General features: G+C 46.7%; 1 long non-coding RNA gene across 1 annotated transcript in view; it reads left to right on the top strand.

The window, feature by feature from the left end:
* LOC147353061 (uncharacterized) overlaps positions 1-9,583 on the top strand; it is a 199,028-nt gene extending 189,445 nt beyond the window's left edge. Inside the window, exons 7-8 of the long non-coding RNA XR_015145341.1 lie at positions 8,869-9,045; positions 9,361-9,583. This is a non-coding gene — a long non-coding RNA (uncharacterized LOC147353061). The remainder of the gene's footprint in view (positions 1-8,868; positions 9,046-9,360) is intronic.
* Positions 9,584-13,504: the final 3,921 nt, after the last annotated feature.

The following is a 13,504-nucleotide window of genomic DNA, read 5'->3' as shown; positions in this document are numbered from 1 at the left end:
TCCCGGGGGATGCCCATTACCTGCTTCTGTCTGTTTGTCTGAGAACCAGCCCATGGGGCAGCCTGCATCTCCCCATTTTCTTTTTCTTTTCTTTTTTCCTCACCCAGACGCTCTGCAGGATGAGTTTTGAAATTGACTTCGGTCTGGATGATAAGCAGTCACCGCGCCACTGAATGCATAGGGTCACCTGGTGGTTGAGAAGCTTTGTCCTAGTTTCAAGGGACCTGGTAGCTCAGACGGTAAAGCGTCTGCCTACAATGTGGGAGACCCGGGTTCGATCCCTGGGTCAGGAAGATCCCCTGGAGAAGGAAATGGCAACCTACTCCAGTACTCTTGCCTGGAAAATCCCATGGACTGAGGAGCCTGGTAAGCTAAAGTCCATTGGGTCGCAAAGAGTCAGACACAACTGAGTGACTTCACTTCAAGGGACCTAGGAAGGTTGGCACCAGGGAGCCGGCAGTGGCCCTTCCCTCCTGCACGCCGGGCGCCACCTCCCTCCCGACTGCATAGGGACTAACCCTCCTGTCACGTCTTCCAGGATTCCTTTCTTTAAAAAAAAAAAAAATTAAATCGTGCTTTATATTCATGAAACTGATGGCTGGAAATGCAGAGCAGAAATCAGCTAATTTATCTCTATTTTTAATAATTTCATTTATTTATTTTTTGGCCATGCTGGCTCTTTTCTGCTGCACGGGCTTTTCTCCAGTTGCGGTGAGCGGGGGCTGCTGTGGTGTGTGGGCTTCTTGTGGTGGCTTCTCTTGTTACGAAGCACGGGCTCTGGGGTGTGCGGGCTCAGCCATTCCACGGCATGTGGGATCTTGCCAGACCAGGGTTCAAACCCGTGTATCCCCTGCATTGGCAGGTGGATTCTTAACCACTTGACCACCAGGGAAGTCCCTTCCATCACTCTTTTGATGAACATTTCTTGGAATCGACTTTGAATTGACACCTTCCTCATTACCTTTTTACTCGCCTTCATCGTAAACAATACAATTGTGTTGGTTATGTAATTTTTTTCTTAAAATGCATTATTACAAGGACAAACCAGTTAATCCGTCAGAGGGCTGGTGGCAAGGGAGGTGGTCCTCTTCCGCCCCCCATCCACCCTGGGGGCACTGCCAGACCTTCGTCTGGAATACAGACTGCTTGAGTGTGCTGAGCACTTTGTGGACACACAACACTCGCGCAGAAGAGAACCCAGACTCCCCACCGTGTCCCTGCCCCGCGTGTGTCTCTGCATGAGAGCTCCATGAGGACAGGGCTCTGGGTCTGTGTGCTCCCTGCAGTGTCCTCCATGCCTGAATGGTGCCTGGCATGCAGTGGGTCCTCAGTGTGTATTTGCGGAGCGATGTGTGAGTGGGTGAGAGAAGGCGCTCACAGGGCCTCCCTTCCCTCCAGCCTTTCCCTCCCTAGGGCCCAGGCCACACAGGCTGCTGTGTGGGGTGGCCGTGTACCCCCTGCCCAGAGCGTCCTCGTAATCCTTGCCGTCTTCACAGCGCCCTAAGATTGTGTCCCCCACCCTACCCCACGCACCTCCATCTGCTGAAGCCTTGCCCCCACGGTGGTGGGATTTGCCAGTAATTCCAAGGTAAGCAGGTGAGGCCCTCACGATGGGATCAGTGACCCAGGAGAAGAGGAAGAGGACACAGAGGGGAGGCCACTGTCTGTCAACCAGGACGAGAGACCTCCCCAGGACCCGACCTCCAGACCGTGAGCAGCCCTCAGTCTGCAGTCTTTGGTCATGGCAGCCTGAGCTAAGACCATGACCTCAGGATGGTCTGCAGGCCTCAGGGCCCCCGCCATGAGCCACACCTGCGCCTCCTCTCCCTTCCTGCTGGACCGTGCGCGTTTCCCTGGATGCACCAAGTTCTCTCCTGTCGGCGTTTCCGCAGGCTGCTCCCTCTGCCAGGACGCTCTCCCTCCATTTGCCACCCAGCTCCTTCTGGGCTCAGTTTACCCCTCAGGCGCCTGAGGATGGCCTACTGACCCCCGTCTCTGCCCACCACCCTCCCCAATGCCCCAGGGCACTGCGGGGTCTCCCCTCTGTATCAGCAAGATGGGTCAGTGACAGCTTAACCCAAGAACCTTGGTGATGTCACACAATAAAGGTTTACCTCTGTTTCCTTGGGGCCCTGTCTAGATAGCCAGTTAGGGCCCCGGGAGGATGGTGGCTGCACCCTGGGCTCAGCCAGGAGAGTGTCAGGAACTCAGTCCTGACCCAGAGTGCCAGAGATCACTGCTCATGGTCCACTGGCCAGAACTAACCACCTGGGCTCAGCCTACCTGGCGGGGGGGGTGGGGGCGGAGAGAATCATCCAAACCCCTCTTGTTGCTCAGGAAAAGGAAAATATTAATACAACAGAATGGCCTCTGCCGTTGCCCATCATAGAATGTTCCCCACGATGTGTAACTGCTGAGTTATTGTCTGCTCATTCCCTGCCCGAGACTGAAGTTCGTCTGGTCCCTGGCTTTCAGCTTTCCCCTAGTTTTACCTTGGACACCTAGCATGCCCCCCGCCCCCACCGACCCAGAAGGAGCGTGAAAGTTTGAGAAGGACCTAGTCAAGACTGATGGCCGCTGCTCCAAGTGGACGCCTGCTTCCCCCGGGGACACCCCGGTTTCTCAGGTGCCCTGTGCTGTGCGCTGACTGCAATGGCTCTTTTCTTCACCATCTCCCCTTTGCTTCCACATCAGGGGAAGCTGTCAGGACCCATGAAATACCCTAAACACACTCCGTCTGTCCTGTCTGTTTTCCATTTTGTGTTTGTGCTGTGTTTTAATACAATAAACAAGGTAAAAGCAATGAAGTAAACAGCGTGAGGTTTAAAGTGTTTTCAACAAGTGAACAATACCTAACTGTCCTGAGAATGCGAATCCTCAGTTTACACTGATAGCTGGAAAACAAAGTGTTTGGATGGCAGCCAGTTTTCCAGGGTGAATAAACACCTCAAAAGGGACAAATATTTTTCACAGACTGTCAGTGAAACAGAGGCTCATATGTTTAAAAATAAATACCTAAAAAGGGAAGAAAGAAAAGAAAGAGCAAAGAGACCCTGCTAACCTTCAGTTTCCAAATGAGCTAAAAAACAAGCTTTTATAGTTATAGTTACTGCATCCAAAGAAACAAAACTCTTTTAACTCCTCTGTACCACTGCTCTCAGTGAGTTTTTCCAAAATGTCACTCTTGAGATTGAACAAGGGACTTTACTCTTAGGTCTTAGTTTCCTCGTCTGTGGAATGGAGGAAATTATAAGTCCTCATTCACAGCACAATTATGAGAACTAAGGAGGTTAATGTATGCAGAGGGCTTAGACCAGGGCGTGGCACCTGTGACATCCATATAAGTGTTAGTCATCACCACCACCACCACCATATTATTATCATCACCCTCACTATCAGGTCGTTACCATCATCACCACAATCAGCATTCACTATCAGCGTAACCATCATCACACCATAATCCTCATCACTATCACCATCTTCACCATCATCACCATCAAAACATCACCATCATCACCAGCAAAACATTATCACCATCACCACCATCACCATCATCGTTATTGGCACTTACAAACCTCATATGATGAAAGCAATGAAAACAAGTGTCAGGAAAGCATCCTCTGATTGGTGTTAGACAGTGGTCATCCAGTGAGATGCCAGCTCGACTGCTGAGCATAGACCCGAAATATGAGTATATTGCGGTTTCTCTATCACCCCAGTGAGGCACAGGCATACATGTCCACACACTTCATACACCCCTGCGCTTGACTCCTTTCTGAATATTCTCCGTACTAGTACTACTGTGAGGAAGGCGACATAAAGGCAGTTGCTTGACTGTGTAGTTCTCAAGAATTCACGAATTGGCAGAATGTGTCTTCTTGACCCACCATTGCCAGGGCTGCAGAAGCACATACTCCAGAATGTTGGCAGGGTCACCCTTGGGAGCAGCGTTAGAAGTAGGCTGCCTGCAGGTCCCTAGCTTGTGCCTGGTTTCCCCCCAGTGTCATTATTCATGATGCCCCAGTTATGAAGTATATGATCTTTGTCATTTTAGTGGTTTCTGATCTTCTTCTTGCTCATCTTTATTTTCTAAGCTTTCAAAAGGAAACTTTTGTTGTCATTGTTCAGTCGCTCTGTCATGTACAACTCTTTGCAACCCCATGGACTGCAGCACGCCAGACTTCCCTGTCCTTCACTATCTCCTGAAGCTTGCTCAAACTCATGTCTGTTGAATCAGTGATACCACTCAAAGATCTCATCTTCTGTTGGCCCCTTCTCCTCCTGCCTTCAGTCTTTCCCAGCATCAGGAGCTTTTCTAACGAGTCAGCTCTTTGCATCAGGTGGCCAAAATATAGGAACTTCAGTTTCAGCATCAGTCCTTCCAGTTCAGGATTGAGTTCCTTAAGGATTAACTGGTTTAATCTCCTTGCAGTCTAAGGTACTCTCAAGAGTCTTCTCCAGCACCACAGTTCAAAAGCATCAATCCTTTGGCACTCAGCTTTCTTTATGGTCCAACTCTCACATTCGTACATGACCACTGGAAAAACCATAGCTTTGACTAGATGGACCTTTGTTAGCAAAGTAATGTCTCTGCTTTTTAATATACTAACTAGGTTTGTCATAGCTTTTCTTCCAAGAAGCAAGCATCTTTTAATTTCATGGCTACAGTCACCATCTGCAGTGATTTTGGAGCCCAAGAAAATAAAGTCTGTCACTGTTTCCATTGTTTCCCTATTTGCCATGAAGTGATGGGACCAGATGCCCTTGTGTTCATTTTTTGAATGTTTAGTTTTAAGCCAGCTTTTTCACTCTCCTCTTTCACTTTCATCAAGAGACTCTTTAGTTGTTCTTTGCTTTCTTCCATAAGGGTGGTATCATCTGCATAGGTGAGATTATTGATGTGTCTTCCAGCAATCTTTTTTTTTTTAATTAATTTTATTTTATTTTTAAACTTTACATAATTGTATTAGTTTTGCCAAATATCAAAATGAATCCACCACAGGTATATATGTGTTCCCCATCCTGAACCCTCCTCCCTCCTTCCTCCCCATACCATCCCTCTGGGTCGTCCCAGCGCACCAGCCCCAAGCATCCAGTATCGTGCATCGAACCTGGACTGGCAACTCGTTTCATACATGATATTTTACATGTTTCAATGCCTTTCTCCCAAATCTTCCCACCCTCTCCCTCTCCCACAGAGTCCATAAGACTGTTCTATACATCAGTGTCTCTTTTGCTGTCTCGTACACAGGGTTATTGTTACCATCTTTCTAAATTCCATATATATGCGTTAGTATACTGTATTGGTGTTTTTCCTTCTGGCTTACTTCACTCTGTATAATAGGCTCCAGTTTCATCCACCTCATTAGAACTGATTCAAATGTATTCTTTTTAATGGCTGAGTAATACTCCATTGTGTATATGTACCATAGCTTTCTTATCCATTCATCTGCTGATGGACATCCAGGTTGCTTCCATGTCCTGGCTATTATCAACAGTGCTGTGATGAACATTGGGGTACACGTGTCTCTTTCCCTTCTGGTTTCCTCAGTGTGTATGCCCAGCAGTGGGATTGCTGGATCATAAGGCAGTTCTATTTCCAGTTTTTTAAGGAATCTCCACACTGTTCTCCATAGTGGCTGTACTAGTTTGCATTCCCACCAACAGTGTAAGAGGGTTCCCTTTTCTCCACACCCTCTCCAGCATTTATTATTTGTAGACTTTTGGATCACAGCCATTCTGACTGGTGTAAAATGGTACCTCATAGTGGTTTTGATTTGCATTTCTCTGATAATGAGTGATGTTGAGCATCTTTTCATGTGTTTGTTAGCCATCTGTATGTCTTCTTTGGAGAAATGTCTATTTAGTTCTCTGGCCCATTTTTTGATTGGGTCATTTATTTTTCTGGAGTTGAGCTGTAGGAGTTGCTTGTATATTTTTGAGATTAGTTGTTTGTCTGTTGCTTCATTTGATATTATTTTCTCCCATTCTGAAGGCTGTCTTTTCACCTTGCTGATAGTTTCCTTTGATGTGCAGAAGCTTTTAAGGTTAATTAGGTCCCATTTGTTTATTTTTGCTTTTATTTCCAATATTCTGGGAGGTGGGTCATAGAGGATCCTGCTGATGAATGTCAGAGAGTGTTTTGCCTATGTTCTCCTCTAGGAGTTTTATAGTTTCTGGTCTTACGTTTAGATCTTTAATCCATTTTGAGTTTATTTTTGTGTATGGTGTTAGAAAGTGTTCTAGTTTCATTCTTTTACAAGTGGTTGACCAGATTTCCCAGCACCACTTGTTAAAGAGATTGTCTTTAATCCATTGTATATTCTTGCCTCCTTTGTCAAAGATAAGGTGTCCATATGTGCGTGGATTTATCTCTGGGCTTTCTATTTTGTTCCATTGATCTATATTTCTGTCTTTGTGCCAGTACCATACTGTCTTGATAACTGTGGCTTTGTAGTAGAGCCTGAAGTCAGGTAGGTTGATTCTTCCAGTTCCATTCTTCTTTCTCAAGATCGCTTTGGCTATTCGAGGTTTTTTGTATTTCCATACAAATTGTGAAATTATTTATTCTAGCTCTGTGAAGAATACTGTTGGTAGCTTGATAGGGATTGCATTGAATCTATAAATTGCTTTGGGTAGTATACTCATTTTCACTATATTGATTCTTCCAATCCATGAACGTGGTATATTTCTCCATCTATTAGTGTCCTCTTTGATTTCTTTCACCAGTGTTTTATAGTTTTCTATATATAGGTCTTTAGTTTCTTTAGGTAGATATATTCCTAAGTATTTTATTCTTTCCGTTGCAATGGTGAATGGAATTGTTTCCTTAATTTCTCTTTCTGTTTTCTCATTATTAGTGTATAGGAATGCAAGGGATTTCTGTGTGTTGATTTTATATCCTGCAACTTTACTATAGTCATTGATTAGTTCTAGTGATTTTCTGGTGTAGTCTTTAGGGTTTTCTATGTAGAGGATCATGTCATCTGCAAATAGTGAGAGTTTTACTTCTTCTTTTCCAATTTGGATTCCTTTTATTTCTTTTTCTGCTCTGATTGCTGTGGCCAAAACTTCCAAAACTATGTTGAATAGTAATGGTGAAAGTGGGCACCCTTGTCTTGTTCCTGACTTTAGAGGAAATGCTTTCAATTTTTCACCATTGAGGATAATGTTTGCTGTGGGTTTGTCATATATAGCTTTTATTATGTTGAGGTATGTTCCTTCTGTTCCTGCTTTCTGGAGAGTTTTTATCATAAATGGGTGTTGAATTTTGTCAAAGGCTTTCTCTGCATCTATTGAGATAATCATATGGTTTTTATTTTTCAATTTGTTAATGTGGTGTATTACATTGATTGATTTGCAGATATTGAAGAATCCTTGCATCCCTGGGATAAAGCCCACTTGGTCATGGTGTATGATCTTTTTAATGTGTTGTTGGATTCTGATTGCTAGAATTTTGTTTAGGATTTTTGCATCTATGTTCATCAGTGATATTGGCCTGTAGTTTTCTTTTTTTGTGGGGTCTTTGTCAGGTTTTGGTATTAGGGTGATGGTGGCCTCATAGAATGAGTTTGGAAGTTTACCTTCCTCTGCAATTTTCTGGAAGAGTTTGAGCAGGATAGGTGTTAGCTCTTCTCTAAATTTTTGGTAGAATTCAGCTGTGAAGCCGTCTGGACCTGGGCTTTTGTTTTCTTCCAGCAATCTTGATTCCAGCTTGTGCTTCATCCAGCCTGGTATTTCATATGATGTACTTTTCTTATAAGTTAAATAAACAGGGTGGAAATATACAGCCTTGACATACTCCTTTCCCAATTTAGAACCAGTCCATTGTTCCATGTCTGTTTCTAACTTGCTTCTTGACTTGCATAGAGGTTTCTCAGGAGGCAGGTAAGGTGGTCTGGTATTCCCATCTCTTTAAGAATTTTCCACAGTTTGTTGTAATCCACACCGTCAAAGGCTTTAGTGTAGTCAGTGAAGCAGAAGAAAATGTTTTTTTTCTGGAATTTTCTTGCTTTTTCTGTGATCCAGTGGATGTTGGCAATTTGGTCTCTGGTTCCTCTGCCTTTTCTAAATCCAGCTTGAACATCTGGAAGTTCTTAGTTCACATACTGTTGAAGCCTAGCTTGGAGAATCTTGAACATTACTTTGCTAACATGTGAGATGAGTGCAATTGTAGGGTAGTCTTAGCATTCTTTGGTATTGCCTTTCTTTGGGGTTGGAATAAAAACTGACCTTTTCTAGTCCTGTGACCACTGCTGAGTTTTCCAAATTTGCTGATATATTGAGTGTAGCACTTTCACAGCATCATCTTTTAGGATTTGAAATAGCTCAACTTTTGTAATGAAAAGTAGAACAGTACCAGTGACAAGGCACCAACTCAGGTGCCACATTCCCCAGATATGGTTTCCTGCTCCCCTAGCATGAATCTCTCCAGGCAGAATCTTCTCCAGCCTGTCCATAGCAGGCTGGTGTTAAATATTGGCTACCAAGCAGGAAGCTGATCAGCCCCACCCCCAGCTCTTTGTGTAAAGCTGATCCTACTAGTGATGGTGGAAACTGAACCACGCCTACGGTAGACATAACACAGAGACCTCCTCCAGAGTGTGGTCCCCTTTGGTGGGGAGCGTAAGGCAGGGCTGGCACAGGAGAACTTGGGCTGGCTCCGTCAGCTTGGTGCTTCCACCCAGCAACATCTCTCCATGTGGGAACAGAAAAATATTAACTCAGGAACCCATGCCCATTAGTGAATCGCTGTGTCTGCAACTTTACGCTCATTAGAGTTTTAATAAACTCCTGCCTGTTTTTATAGGGATTTTTTTCCACCACCTTTGAACTACTTGAAAACAATAAAGTGCCCTCTTCACACAGGTTGGCCCAATGGGAAGACTGACCTTATTTCCACTCTCCTCCTGAGAGTGATGATGCGGCCCCACAAGCCAGGGACACTGTGATCAAATGAGAGATGGACTTCAGCCTCTGCGGTGACCCCCGGAAGAGGAAGCAACTGGACATTTCCTCTGCACATTGTCTTTTGCAAAGATACAAGTAAGGAATATCTGTCCTGGATTGTTTTTCCTTCTTTGAATGCCAGAAAAACTTGCTAAGTTTAAGGGAAATAGAGGGGGAAAAAAACTGTATTATTAAGTTTTAATGGATAATGGTGGGTCTTTGGTCAAACCAACCAAAGACCCACGTCTGCCATGGCCACGACTGTCTTCACACCTAGAGGCCTGAGCACACTTTGGGGTACAGGTCTCAGATACGCCGACTCTTGGGGCTGACACGCTGAATGCCCCCCATTCCCTGGGTAGTGGCACCCGCCTGGGTGCATGTGCATCACGACTCCCCTCGCTGTTGCAGGAACGCTCGTGCTGTCTCTTCCCTGAGGTTTGACTTCGTCAGGAACTGCTGGAGACACCTTCCCTGATCGCCCGTGTGGCGCTCTGTTTTGTCACCTGCTGTTCCTGCTTGTTTGCCTGTTGATTTTCTGTTTTCCCACCTGGAGTGTAGACCCCATGAGGGCAGGGATTTGTCATTGTAGTTTTGTTTCTGAATAAATGACATGGTAGGTTACAGTGTAAAATGCTCCCGTTCTTAAAGGCACAGTGCTCCATGCATCACAGGAGACCAGGCTGGGTAGTCTCTAAGTCCCCTTCTGGTTTTGTGATCCCAACATTCAGGTCCCATTTAAGGTGTCTCATTTAAAACCTCTTTTTTCCCTCCTTCTGAACAGAATCCATAGTACTAGACTCAAATCCACCTCCCTCAGATAACCTCTCCCTCACCCTCTCTGATCCTGCATGTGATGCTCAACATACATGGAGTGCCACTGCGTGCCACGCTGGGCTGCAGGATCTGCGTGAACAGCGTCCTCTCGACACACAGGCCGCCCCTGTGGGACAGAGCCCAGGTGCAGGGAGGGAGGGCCCCTCGGAGCAGTGTGGGTTAGGACTGCCCTCCCGTCACCGGCTCCTATTCTAGACCGAGGGACTGTCTTGTGAGTGGGACCCAAACCATCCTGGTACTCATCTCCCCAGGCCATCTCTGTGTTTAAGACACTGTCCTTCACTTCAACGGGAGCCCTACAGAATATCTCCCAGGCCAGAAACTACTAGGTGGGGCTTTCTCTGCTTCAGATAAAATCACGCTGCCTCTACCGTCCACAATTCCATCCAGCACGAGGGGGAGGAAAATTGCTAAGTCACAACTGCCTTCAGAGGGGGCCGACAAGCAGACAAAAGATAGACGTTTTGGAAGAAAGAGCCCTGTTCACAAAACGAGGGAGGAAACATCCCTGTTATTGATTTCTTAGATTCGTAGTCCATTTCACCAAGGGTGCTGACAATATTGCATAGAAATATTAGATGTTCTGAAATCAACGCCTAATACCCTGCCAGACAGACCCAGCTTCTGACTACTCCATCATGCACACTCCCACACTCCCACACTTATCCAAGCTGTTATACACACACACTCCAAGAGATATTATCAGCCTAAGTCACCCCCCCATCTTTTTTCAATCTCTGAAAAGCTGCATTTACCAAAATAAGCAAAACATGTGAGGTATGGAATCCACCTTGTTGAAGGGCTGGGTTTTATTGGTCACCCGGTAAATCAAAACACATGGAAAAGTGCTACATTTAGGAACACGCTGCGACTGTATTACCCCTCGTCTTACTGGTTCATCTCTAATCGGAACCAGCTGGCAATAAAGACGCGAGTTCATGGGAATCCACCCTTTGTTGAAAGCAGGGCCGGGTGGATGCTGGAAGCCGATGAGCACAATGAAAACAGCTGTAATTGACTCTTGGGGTCAGGCCCTGGGTAGAACTCGGGGACAGAGGTGATGCTACAGCTGGTGCATAAAATGCTGGACTCCTGGTTACCTGTAACTGTGTATAGAGGAGCCAGAGAGGATGGCGCCGCTTAGGAGGCTCCCCGCTCCCCGCTCGTGTCTGACCCCACTGACCTGGCTCAGGCAGCTCTGGTGTCTCACAGTTACTCTGGGCTGCTTGTTGACAGTGGTCACCATAGTGGTAACGATGGTGCTCATGATGGTGGTGATGATAATGATGATGGCGGTGGTGGATGACCATGGTGGTGGTGACTAGGGTGGGATGATGCTGTTAATGGTGATGATGGCGATGATGGTGGTGGTGGTGGTGATGGTGGCACCAGTCAGAAACAGCAGATAGGCTGCCCAAAGCATGTGGAACGTGTCCACATCAAAGCGCTACAGTGTTAATTCCATGGGCCTCGTAACCTTGATAGCATTAATCGAACTCTTTCCTTTTTTCCTTGTGATTTATCTATTTTAAACACTCTTTCCCCCAAACAAGGAAACTGACTTCTGGATTCTACAAATGGAGCATGCACACGTGCGACCCCAACTCCGCTTCCTGTTGCTAATCAGCTCAGGGCTCCACCCTTTGGAAAATGGTGATGCATTAGGAGGGTCTGTCGGATATTTTTAGCACCTGACACCAGCCTATCTCTTCCTCTCCCTGCAGGCCTGTGTGATGTGTGCTGTTTAATCAACACACTTTAGTTAATTGTACAGACAGACTTTTTTTTGACAAGTCTGCTAATACTTTGAGATCTGCAGGTCAGATCTGCAGCGTCAGGGTTGGGACTGTCCGTCTAGACCTGGGCCAGGGCACACACCATACACAGGGCTACCCTTCCTCCTGGGCCAAGGGCAGGCCTCAGTGACACTCTCACAAAAAATCTGCAGCTCATTTCTTCTTGACACAGGATGTCTGGGATTCAGTACCAATTGCTGGAAGCTGGTGAGATGAAATTGATCTGTCATCCCTAGAGATGTTGTAATAAAAATAACACCAGGTCTTTTCATTTCATACTTAATCCCTTGGCTCCCACTGGCCCCGTAGTGAAAGTCAGGGGCTGATTAGAACGCACCACATTTCTGCATCATGAACATAGGAGGATTTAACCGTTTTGGTGGTCAGCACTCTGAACCCTGCTCATTAAATCTGTCTAGGAGAACTACTGTTTGGAATCATACAACAGACTCACTTCTCTCTGGTGGTAAAGACGGTGACGTTGTATGCACGGACAGGCCTTGAAGTCCCTATGTGTGCCCTGCTCACAGCGCCTAGCTGAGGGAATGCCCTCCCCAGAGCACTGCCCCTCCTTGTCATGGGCGACACTCCACTTTGCTGTTGGATGTGAGCTTCGTGAGGGCAGGGCCTTAGTCTGCCTGGTTCCCTGCCACACTGCCTTGCCTGGATAGTGCGTGGTATGTAGAAGATGCTCAGTATATTTATAGAATCAGTGGATGAATGACCTCAGCCAAAGGGTGGTATTCCCTCAGGGAATGGTCCACCTGCAGCTTCCCCCGGCCTGCATGTGGAGAGAACAGCCAGGTGGAGAAGCCAGCCTGTATTTCTAGGAAGAGATGAGTGGTTTTTCTCGCATTCACTCTTGTGACCGTGGGAGCCCCTTCTGATGAGCTGCCTGCTAATGGAGGCACAGCCACGGACACCAGGGCTCCGAGGGACCATGGGAAGCCTTTCCTGTCGCGTTTGCAGTCTGCATCCATGTTGAGGAGACCAGGGGCGGGAAGGGGGTGATGAACATGTGCCTGGGGTCTGAGTTGCTCTCGTGGCATTTTCCTCCCTGCCGGGCTCAGCGATGACTAGGCTGGAACTCCTGTCTTTTCGGGCTCCACCTTTGGCGCAGTCTCTGGACCCGACTCCATGGCAACCTGGAAAGGTAGGCATGGAGTGCTGTGTGTCCTGGAGGTGACATGACAGGAACTTGGGGTCTGGGATGCGCGGAGGGAAGAACACAGTTGGCTGCAGCCACATCTCCAGCTGATGAACCACACTGGCCCTGCTCTACAATCTACTCGGAAAGACTCTCCAGGGGGCCTGAGAACAGTCTCCTTGGTGTGTCTGGTGGGTTCCAAAACTGAACTTGGCTCGTTAAATCTTTCAAGTGACGTGGACTGTATTCCCTCGGCAAGGACATGCTGGAGAATTTCCTTGGAGGAAATATCTTAGAGGACCCATGTCACTGGGGGAGTTTAGAGAGAGAATGGGTCCCCCCAGGAGTTCTAATGAATGGAAACTGTCTTTCCCACACCCCTAGCCCTACCTGAGCTTCAGGAGGCATCACGTGAATCATGAAAAAGAACTCAGGCCACAGTTTTGGAATGAATTACAAGACTGAGATTTTTCTTGCCTTCATAAAAGGCCCAACCTCTCTTCCCTTATGCCTGTGCTTCCCTCCAGATACATGCTTTAATATCATGGTCCCCAGAGGGACTGTGGGGCTGTGTCCCAGCTCATGAAGGCCTTCCGTGGGGAAGGTAGGGTCATAATGACGATAGTGCAAACCAAAGTCATGTTCTGAATATCCAAGGAGTTCTAACTCCCAACTACCTCCCTGCTTTCTTCTTAAGAGGACTTAAGATGCCCAGCTAAAAGACCAGCTTCCCTTCACCACCCCCTCCACTAACATTGAGTCTTCAGGGCTGGAG

This window comes from Bos grunniens, chromosome 18, assembly GCF_055505025.1.
Source record: "Bos grunniens cultivar Pamir isolate PY7600 chromosome 18, Bosgru_T2T1.0, whole genome shotgun sequence".
NCBI classification, from domain to species: Eukaryota; Metazoa; Chordata; class Mammalia; order Artiodactyla; family Bovidae; genus Bos; species Bos grunniens.
This window is presented reverse-complemented; position numbering and strand designations above follow the sequence as displayed.